We start from the raw sequence: 10,691 nt of genomic DNA, 5'->3' as shown, positions 1-10,691 counted from the left end.
AAAAGAGATCCATATTTATAAGACAAAAACTCCACTAGAATGAAGAAATCATATGTATAACTGTGAGAGAATAAATACGTACTCAATCCATGTTTACTAGCAGATCTTCAAGTGAGAGTAAACTCTCTTACTCCTCCACCGTTTTCTATGCGCCAAAATATATTTGCAGGAAATCCCACAACCACACCCGATTCGCTAGAACACAATGATTATGAGAAAACTAAGACATAATTAAGTGAAATTCTTTATTAAATTTCTGAAGTACGTTGAATTACAAATGAACACCCAAACCCTAACTTGAACTCTCTCCTTTCTCTAAAGCTACCTTGCCTAACGTAAGAAAGTTCAACTTCTCCCTACAATTACCCAAAGGCTCCCTTGTATACACAATGAGTGAAGCGGAGAATAGCTCATCTTTTACTTTGCTGATAGTCACACAATTCACATGATCCTCTTTTACTCCGCTCCTCCCATATTTGATATTAGATTTCATTTTATTTCGGCGATAATCATGTGGGTTTGTTTGTATATCTGTCCATATTTCTTGATCAACAATTTATCTTCGCCTGAGATCACTTCTATTCGCCTTGGTAATCTTTCCTCGTTGATCTTGACGAGATATATTCTTCGCTCGGTCTTTATTAACTTCGCTACCGCTACTTCGCAACTTCCATTATCATAAAAGTTTTGTTATATCTTCTAACGGTTGATTTGACCTCTCGGGTATCTTAATAAATGTCGTATCCAGAAATTTGGTAATAGTATCTTCTGACGGGATTTTATTGCTGATTTTGTTTGTTTACATCCCTACACGTGGTGGAGATATTTTTTGTACCTACAAACATTACTTAAAAATAAACAAAATGAAACTGAAATTGAAGCAGTCACTAGCTGAAATGAAACCATTCACATCAAGTCCCCCGTCTAGTTCCCTTCTTCTCAATCTCACCTTGATAGATAGTATAATTGAATTCCGTTTTCTGTTGATAGCAGTTACTAACTCGTAACAAAGCAACCTTTTTATTCAATTTGGGTAAGCTTAATATTACTTGAAAAATTAAAATTCCACCAAAGTTCACATTGGTGGTGCTTGATGACCACAGAAGAGACTTATGCCTTAATGAGACCTACCTACATGGGATAACGATGGATGCATTATCTCCCATTCACATTTCGCTTGTCCTCTAAAATGATGTATTGAAGGGACAAAATAACATAAATAGGCAACACGAACAATATTTCCATTAAACTCCTGCTAATGATATCGTCCCTCCCATTCTTGTAAATAGGACCTGGTGTAATTGTGGGCATTATATGGAGGCTTCCATCTACAGACAAAAGATGTTTTACATGCACATCAGAGTTAGTAGTGTATATAAGCAAATGGAGGAAAAAAATCAGAGATTGAATGGCGAATTACGTAGATTCAACATAATAACTCGGAAACAGTATCCTGTTCTGAATGTGGAGAGGTCTCTAGTTCATGTTTCGACATTGTTTTAAATTGATCCACATCCTTCCTGCTTGGTAAGAGACCCTTTTAGGGTAGAGATTCTTAGGAACCTGGTGGAGGCCTTCTAGCAAGGCATTTCAGAGAACTGCGGTCGGGTTTGATTCCTATTGAGGATACATAAACAGCCGGTGATGGTTCAATTGACGTAGGAAGACGTAGGTGATTTTATCTATTGATCATCTCATGCATGAATGCATGATCCGAGGTGGTTTGTCTCTTAGTGTTAAGGATAAATTAGGAAAATCAATTGGTTCGGGAAACCAATTACTGATGTCGTAAGTATAGCAACTTAAGAGTTTGTCTCTTAGTGGTAAGTTAGGAAACCATATACTTGTAGGAAAATAATCCTTATTAAAAAATGTGTCTAGTCCTATTGATATGTATAAATAGACAGAGAGAACCTAGTAAAAGCACACCAAAAGTTCTTTTTTTCTCTTCTAAAGCTTTGTATATTGCTCCGTCATATATGGTGATATATAAAATTGCTTATTCCCTCCCGAGGATTCAACCTCGTTAAAATATTTGTTCTTCTTGTGTGTGTACATGATTGTGTTCTTGGAAATATTGGAGTGCCGTTGTAGCAGTCCAAACCGAACGCTTCCGCAAAGTTTGGCGCAACGATGGGGACCTAGTGTAATTGTGGGCATTACATGGAGGCTTCCATCTACAGCAATAAGCTGTTTGACATGCACATCAGAATTTGCAGTATATAAGCAGATGGAGGAAAAATCAGAGGTTGAATGGCGAATTACGTAAATTCAACATAATAACCTGTAAACAGTATCCGGGTCTCAATTCGGAACCAAACGAGACAACTTATGGGTCTATGGTAAGATGACGCCTTCCTTAAACCAAACTCCATCCTAGCTCAAAATGTCCTTGAACACGCTATCTCACCATAATTACCAGTTTTGATGTACATTGGTTGTATGAAAAATCTGCGAAATCTAAATTTGTCTTGTTCGTAACTGATTCTATTTTAGGGCTTGCAGGTCTATAGATATCAGCAGCTTATAGGAACCGGCTAGAATCACATATCCGACTCAACCGTTCGAGAGCATATACAAAATCAATTGCTGGTCAAAATTATTCCTCAAAATCAATCCGTATAAGGGTTTCCGTACGAGAGCATATACAACCAGAGAGTTGTATATATAATCATCATACGTTCTCACAACTAAAAACATCTAAGATCAGAAAAGTAATTTTCAGTAATTATGGCTTCTTTTGCTCTGCGACATCGGAGGTTTGGGAAAACTTCTTCCGTAGCTCCTTCTTCTTTCAAAATCAAGAAAACATCAAACCTAGCTTCTTCTTCTTCTTCTTCTTCTTCTTCTTCTTCTTCTTCTTCTTCTTCTTCTTCTTCTTCTTCTTCTTCTTCTTCTTCTTCTTCTTCTTCTTCTTCTTCTTCTTCTTCTTCTTCTTCTTTCAAAATCAAGAAAACATCAAACCTAGCTGCTTCTTCTTCTTCTTCTGCTCCTTCTTCTTTCAAAATCAAGAAAACATCAATTCTAGCTGCTTCTTCTTCTTCTTCGAAAAAAACAAAACCATCCGAGTTGCTTGGTAAGATTAAGTTCCTTCAACTTATAGACGCAAAGAGGAAAATCTACAAGGGTACCTTTGGGACAACTCCGGTGTCTATTCACAAACATACTTTAGGTTGTCGTACGCGGATCCCCAACCTGCTCCAGTATATTGGCACTGCTGCTTATCCCCACAACCAAATTCGATGACCAAGATAAAATCTGATTTCGAAATCTTTCAAGATTATGACATGAGTTTGAGTAGCTATTTACGGGAAAGTGAAGCAAAAAGAAATTTTCATCTGGTACTACCCGGTCACACCCAACCAACATCATACGGCATTAGCCTACTTAGGTACGTAATACAACTCATTAACCATCCTGAGATTTTTTTTTTTTTTTTTCATATAAAAAGTTTTCTTTTCTTCTTTTTTTTTCCCGCTGCTGTAGACAAATAGCAAATGGACTAGATGGAATTTTTCAGTTGGGCTTCACCCATGCCGCTTTAGACCCAAACAACATAACCATGGACATGCAGCTTAATGGGACTAAAATGGTTGTCAGCCTAATGGATAATCTGCGGAGTACGGCGAATGACTTGAAAGCAGATACGAAATTAAGTAAGATTGATTGATCGATCGATTTTTATCGCTTACTTTTAGAAATAAGAAAAAAATTGTCAGGTCTCTCTATAATTTACAGTTAGCCCTCTATATATGTTTTTAATATCAGTTTGTTTGCATACTCAGGAAGATTTGAAAATCTCAAGGAGTTTGGAAAGATCATTGAGCTCTGCATTCCCAACAACTGTCTTGAAGCTCAAGACATGTTGTGTAGGATTACAAATTCCAATTGGTAAGTTACTTAGTAGTATTCTCGTGTGAATTTACCTTCCCTTACTAATCTAAATGTGTGTGGATGAGAACCTTTTTTTTAAATTTATTACAGGCCTGCTGGAGTCTCACCGTCTGATGGAAATGCTTTAAGTGGAAAATTCAAACGCAAGTTCCTGAATTGTCCGTTATCAATAGACCAGCACCTCCTTCCGTGGGACTCTGAAAAATGTATAGAATTCATACGGATTCTCGTCAACTTCGTGGACTCTAACAAATGGAAAAAGCCAGTGATTGACTTCAAGACGGAGTTGAATCGGGGATATCCTTTCAACGGATATTGGGATGCCGGTTTTCACAAATCGATAAAGACGTGGACCAAGACTCTCGATCAGAAAAAAAGGAGGCAATTGTTTCATTTACTGAGGTCGATGAGACACATTCACAGCCACTACTATGATTACCAAGCCCATCACTACTATGATTACCAAACTTATTTTATTTTCCTTTATATATAAAGCGGTGTTTCTTTTCTTTTACTAACTCCTTTCACTTTTATAAATCGCAGAAAATTTTAGACGGCAACACCCAGGGTTCCTTGTATACACACATCGTATGTTCGAGCTTCACTATCCAAAGATATGCAATAATACTACTGCATTATCCGATGCTAGTTTTGAAAAATTTATCCTGATTTAGAGGGGAAGGAGCAAGGAGTATAACAGAAATTATTTACTTATATGTTTTCTTTATTAGTTTATTGTATGCACTTTATATTTATTTGGATCCAATCTGTGTGTCTCTGCTTATCTTATTTTCTCAAATCTAAGTATGTTAATTTCCTTAAAAATATTTGATTAACTGCAATTTGTGAGACATCCATCCATTTTACACAAATTGAAAGAAACAAAAACACTGGATCTTAGCATAGAATCTGGTGGCACAAATGAAGAACACAAATGCGGAATCGATCCAAACTCATTTTGTTTCTCCTCAAGTAGCAGATACCTGCATATTCACATTTAAAGCTAGTGTCGCAGTAGCAGAAAAAAACAATAGTGCAACTCCAGAAAACTTGCACTCGCACCATCCATACTAGATTAGCCACGTTCATTGGGATATCATCTACTTGAGTACCGTAGTACCATCTATGTCTCTTAGAATCCTGATATCATCGCATCATACAGAGTTTACAGCAAAGCCCAGCAGATCCGATACAGTATATTTTACATGTGAAAAACAAGAAAACTTATTATCAGAAAAATGATAGCGCGCTGTTTGAAAACCAGAAACAAATAATTAACTTGAACCCAAAACTACCTGACCGACCAATCCAATGAATGTTTGGAAGGTCACGATTGTTTGGAAGGTCTTAATTAGTAACTAAGGAAACCTACAATTTCGTAAGTGGTAGAGATGGGCAGAAGAATTAGGTGAACCAACTCTGACTGCGAAAGCAATAGCGTCGGAGGTTCAAAGGAAATAAGACCTAGGAAAGGTGAGAAAGTACCAATCCCGCAGCTTAGCTATTCTAGTATCAATCCCACGAGCCCATACATATGCTGTTATCAGAACAAGGGTGTCCCCGGATCTAAACTTGTTCATGATCGCATCTCGCTCCGTCTGAGGCATGTCTCCGTGCATAGAAGAGACTGAAGTTATGGCTACGCATCTTCTCCATTAACCAATCAACCTGCATGGCAGAGTGAAATTAGCATATAATGATTACTTATCCTCGTGATAACTTCACAGTAAGGAAACACCCAACAGACAGGCGTTACCTTCCTCTTCATGTTGCAGAAAATAACAGCTTGAGGAATCGTCAAAGTATCATAAAGATCTCACAAAGTACCGAACTTCCGTTTTCAACAGCAACAAAAAATTGTTCGATACCCTAACATAGCAAACAAAAAGAAACACGAACTAGTAACCAAATAAAATTAATACACTGATATATAATATCCGAGACATATGACGGAAGCATAACTAAGATAAGTTAGACTACACACCTCAAATGTCAATTCATCACGTTTTACAAGGATCCTTACAGGTTCTGTCATGAGAAATTCATCAAAAAGAGACCTAAAAACATTTGCAGAAACCTAAATTACACTGAAAGAGTTACCTATTGCTATCGCAACAAGGATTTCCCCCCTGAACTCCGCCACCACACCATTGTTGCATCTCACTGCATTTAAGGCATGCCCTGACGAGATTCTGTGGCTCACGGCAAAATGAAATCAGAAGATAGTAAACTTTTTAACTGTTATTAGGCATCAACATTAGCAGTAACGAAGCAGACAGAACTACCCAATGTTCCAAAAAATTGCAGCTTACCTGATCTTATCTCATCCAAAATGTACGTCTACTATAGTTGTTGGGTAAATCTGAGTCACAGGACAGTCACTAGTAAAAGAAAAAGTTAGCCGTTAAAGTTCGTTAAATATCCAAGAAAAAATAACATAACACAACCATACAGATGTGAACTTGCAAGTATTGATAAATTGATTGCCCGAGTCCAAAATGCCATTCTCTCGTCATATTGCAGTTTCTGTGTGGTACCTTCAGAAAACATAGTATAGGGAACCCATCCAGAGCCAGTAGCCGAAACAGCGGCAACTAAACTCCGAACTTGAGTTCAGCAATAGAACACAACGACCAGTAATATCTGTACTCTGTAGCCAATATGGCGTGCGCAGCTACTAAAGCAACTAGCAGAAACATAAAATGAGAATGCACTGATGAGATCAATCGATGGTGATGAGCCTTTAGAAACTGGAATTTTTTCATCCGTCAAAATAAATGAGTACTTTTCATTCCACCCAACCGGTAGGAGAAACCTAATAAATTATAGGCAAAAAAAAAAAAAAAAAAAAATCTTTGGTAGGCAACCAAACTGCAATTTAGTGTTCCAAACAAAAAAACTGTTAGCTCTATGATTGCTCTTCCATCCGAACTACCCCAAATAAGATCAAACTCAGAATAACCACATAATACCCTACTCTAAGTCTCTAACGGGCATTTTACGCTAAAAGGGATTTGATCCATTTGAAATTTTAGTTTTCCCATCACCACACAGCTGAGCATCCAGACTCTATTTGCAATGACACCAATCAAAAAATTCAACTATAAACTGAAAAAAGTGTGGGTTCATAGTAACATCTTCTTCTAAGTTAAATTTTATATAAAGACTACAGAAATTTATATCCCCAAAATCACAAAAAAGAGATACATTTGTTATTAGAACAAACCCCTAGCTAATTTGATCCAAGTTAACAACATTACTAAGTCATTCCTATGTTGGGTGAATCTGAGTCACTGGATAGTAAAAGAAAAAGTTAGACATTACGATTCATTAAATATCCAAGAACAAATAACATACATATAGATGTGAACTTACAAGTACTGATAAATTGATTGCTCGAGTCCATAACGTCCTTCCCTCGATCATATCACAGATTCTGCGTGGTAGTCTAGAAGCAACAAGAACTCTATTCTCCAACTTCTCATAATTCATCAACATTTTCACCTCATATGTATGTTTATAGGAAATCCATCCAGAGCCAGTAGCCAAAAAAGTAGCAATTAAACTCATAACTTGAGTTCAGAAAATGAACACGACGAACCATAACACATGTAGTCAATATGGTGTGTGTGTGTGTATCTACTAAAGCAACTAATATGAACATAAAATGAGGATACACTGATGACATCTACCAACGGTGATGAGCAATTAGAAACGAAAATTTCTTCATCCATCAAAAATAAAAGAGTACTTCTCATTCCACCCAACCAACTAATAGGGGGAACTCAAGAGATTTAAAGTTACAATGACATGCAACTATCATCTGCATATCCTATAAACTGAAATTGATGTTTCAAACAAAAAAAAATGTTCCACATAATGGCAGCTCTATGACTGCTATTTCATCCGAACTAACCCAAGTGAGATCGAACTTAGAACAACCACATACTACTCTTACGAAATTTTACATTAAAAGGGATTTGGCCCAATTGAATTCTAGTTTTCCATCACCACATAGCTGAGCATATACACTATTCTATTCACAATGACACCAATCAAACAAAAATTCAACTATAAATGAAAAATGTGTAGGTTCACAGTAACATCTTCTTCCAAGTTAAATTTCAAAAATTAAGCAAACAGAAGAAATTTTGACACAAACTGGAGCCCTTTTTCACTGTCATTGAATCAAAGCTACAAAATTTATACCCCAAAATCACAAAAGAGCAACATTTCTTATTAGAATATAAACCCGTAATTTGATCCTAACAACATTACTAGCTCCTTTAAAATCAAACCAAACAAAATGAAATTGAAATCGAACCACTCACTAGCTGTAATTGACCATACAAAACCTTTACAACCATTCCCATCAAGTCCCCCATCTGGTTCCCTTCTTTTCAATCTCACCTTTACTCTTCAAAAACGCTCTTAAACCCAGCAATTCCTTTTCATCAACAACTCTTTCAACGTCTTCTTTGTTTCCCTAATTTGTGACCAACCATTCTCTTTCAACAATCACTGCTCTTACATTATTATCTCCTCCTCCTTTGTTTGTTAAATTACTGTTGAAAATTCTCTTTGATGAAGAATACCTAAAGTGGGTTTAATCAGATCACAGGTGATTTCTTTTTTGGTTGAGACTGAATTCTTGGTGGTTGATTGATTAAACCCTAGGTCTGGTTTGATTAGTGATGAGAATACACGTCTTTGCCATTGTTGAGGTTCTGATGAGGATGACGAAACCCCAGGTTTTGTGAAGAAAATGATTTTTGGGCGACTGGAGTGGACTGGGTCTAGAGAACCCGTTTCTAAATGTCACCCGTGGACAGAGCCAGTCCAAGAGGGCCCTGCGCAAATTCTTTTGGGGCCCAATTTTTGTCCCCCATGATCATCTCCAACAAACGGTTATAATTTTATTTTTATATGACATATAAGATTTTAGATCTCAATTTAAAGTAAAATCGTTTCTAACAGTAGGTCCTATAAGTTAGGAGGGCCGCCATACTAAATAAGAAGGTTTTGAAGAAAGTGTTAACTAAACCTTCGGATGCATTTTCACGTCATGTTTTTTTTTTAATAATTTATTCTAAGGAATAAAAACCTTTAACCGTCGGAGATAGTATTTTAGAAATAAAGGTCCTAAATTTACTCTCTGAATAGAACCCATAAATAAAAAGATTAAATAATAAATCGAGTTTTTACATCTTCCTTTGGAGATGCACTAATAATGTTGGATATTAATATTTATATATAAATATTTCTTTAAAATACCGATCATAAACGAAAGGTGGTAACAGATATTCTAGAGAATAAAGAAAAGTACTCCGTCAGCAAAAACAAAAATACGTTAAAGAATAAAAAAAGATATTCTCCTGTTTTAGGAAAAGAGATATTTTCACTTTTTCTAGAATAGAGGAAGGATAAAATAAAAAAAATTCGGTTAGATGTCCATGAACAAAAACAAAAATACGTTAAAGAAAAACAAATTCACTAAATGATATAGCCGTGGATTATACTAATCTTTACACTTAAAATCGACGCCAGTCAAAGCATACTTTTACGAATAGTTTAGTAGATAGAGCTCTTTAGTAGCACCTTAAAGTAGTGCGTCCGAAACTCGCCAAAGGACAAGAGTTGGAACTTTTTTTAGGTTTTAAGAGGAGGTTTGAGTTTTGGGCTCCCAAAAGAGCTGGGCTTTGTGCGGTCACACGACTTGCAAGGTCTCAGGACCGACTCTGCCCGTGGGAATTGAAATTGAATACTGTTTTTAGGCATATCAAATTTTTTTTTTAGGCATATTCAATTATTTCAAAAAGGGATGTTAAATAACAAAACTAGAAAACCCCTTAACCAAATTTTTTATATAATGATAAATCTACCCTTTATGTATTAGTGTTAATAATCAGGATTAGTGATTAAAATTTTTGTTTAGTGATTAAGATAATTTTCAGAATTATAAGGTTTATTTGTGTTAGATGAAAATTTTTGGGGGAAAAAATTTTTTATTGAGAAGGAAAGAAGGAGAAGGAGAAAGTGAGAAATTTTATTTGTTGATTCAATAGAGGATGAGGAGGGTCATTATTCATCTAAAAAACCAAGGAAAATACACATCAACTACAACAATGATTCCCAAATGGCCGATTTCTTAGATTATGAGAATGATTTTACACAAACTCAAACTCAAACACAAACTCAATATGATGGGTTTTATGAGCCAAATCCATATGATGAAGACATTGATGAGGAACCCAATGTTTCTAATACACAGGTACACTTCTATACTATGCTTAATCTCACTTTTATAACTCGAAATTATCAAAAGTTTTTATTTTTTCATTGAGGTTTGGCGAACCAGGAAGAGGTTCAGCTTACATCTATGAGCCGAACCAACCCCTTGATGAACAGTTCGGCTTACTGAAACTGTTTAGATATGAGACGAACATATATTTTCCACTCCCAACCCATTTGTTAGACACTAGTTCGGCTTATATGAAATTTTCATTGTAAGCCGAACCTATTGCTGAGAGTTCTGGAATAAAAATTGTTAATGGTTCGGCTTATATAATGAAAATCGTATGAGCCGAACATGTATTTTCCACTTCCAACCCATTTGTTAGAAACTGGTTCGGCTTATATGAAATTTTCATTGTAAGCCGAACCTATTCCTGAGAGTTCTGGAATAAAAATTGTTATTGGTTCGGCTTATATAATGAAAATCGTATGAGCCGAACATATATTTTCCACTTCCAACCCATTTGTTAGACACTGGTTCGGCTTATATGAAATTTTCATTG

General features: G+C 36.0%; 1 long non-coding RNA gene across 1 annotated transcript; it reads right to left on the bottom strand.

The window, feature by feature from the left end:
• Positions 1 to 4,752: 4,752 nt before the first annotated feature.
• On the bottom strand, positions 4,753 to 6,056 carry LOC113323839. The gene is made up of 4 exons (XR_003347877.1): positions 5,995 to 6,056; positions 5,879 to 5,922; positions 5,651 to 5,763; positions 4,753 to 5,562 (listed from the first exon to the last, which is right to left on the bottom strand). It is a non-coding gene; the product is annotated as an uncharacterized LOC113323839 (long non-coding RNA).
• Positions 6,057 to 10,691: the final 4,635 nt, after the last annotated feature.

The sequence above is a fragment of the Papaver somniferum genome, chromosome 1 (genome assembly GCF_003573695.1).
Source record: "Papaver somniferum cultivar HN1 chromosome 1, ASM357369v1, whole genome shotgun sequence".
NCBI classification, from domain to species: domain Eukaryota; kingdom Viridiplantae; phylum Streptophyta; class Magnoliopsida; order Ranunculales; family Papaveraceae; genus Papaver; species Papaver somniferum.
This window is presented reverse-complemented; position numbering and strand designations above follow the sequence as displayed.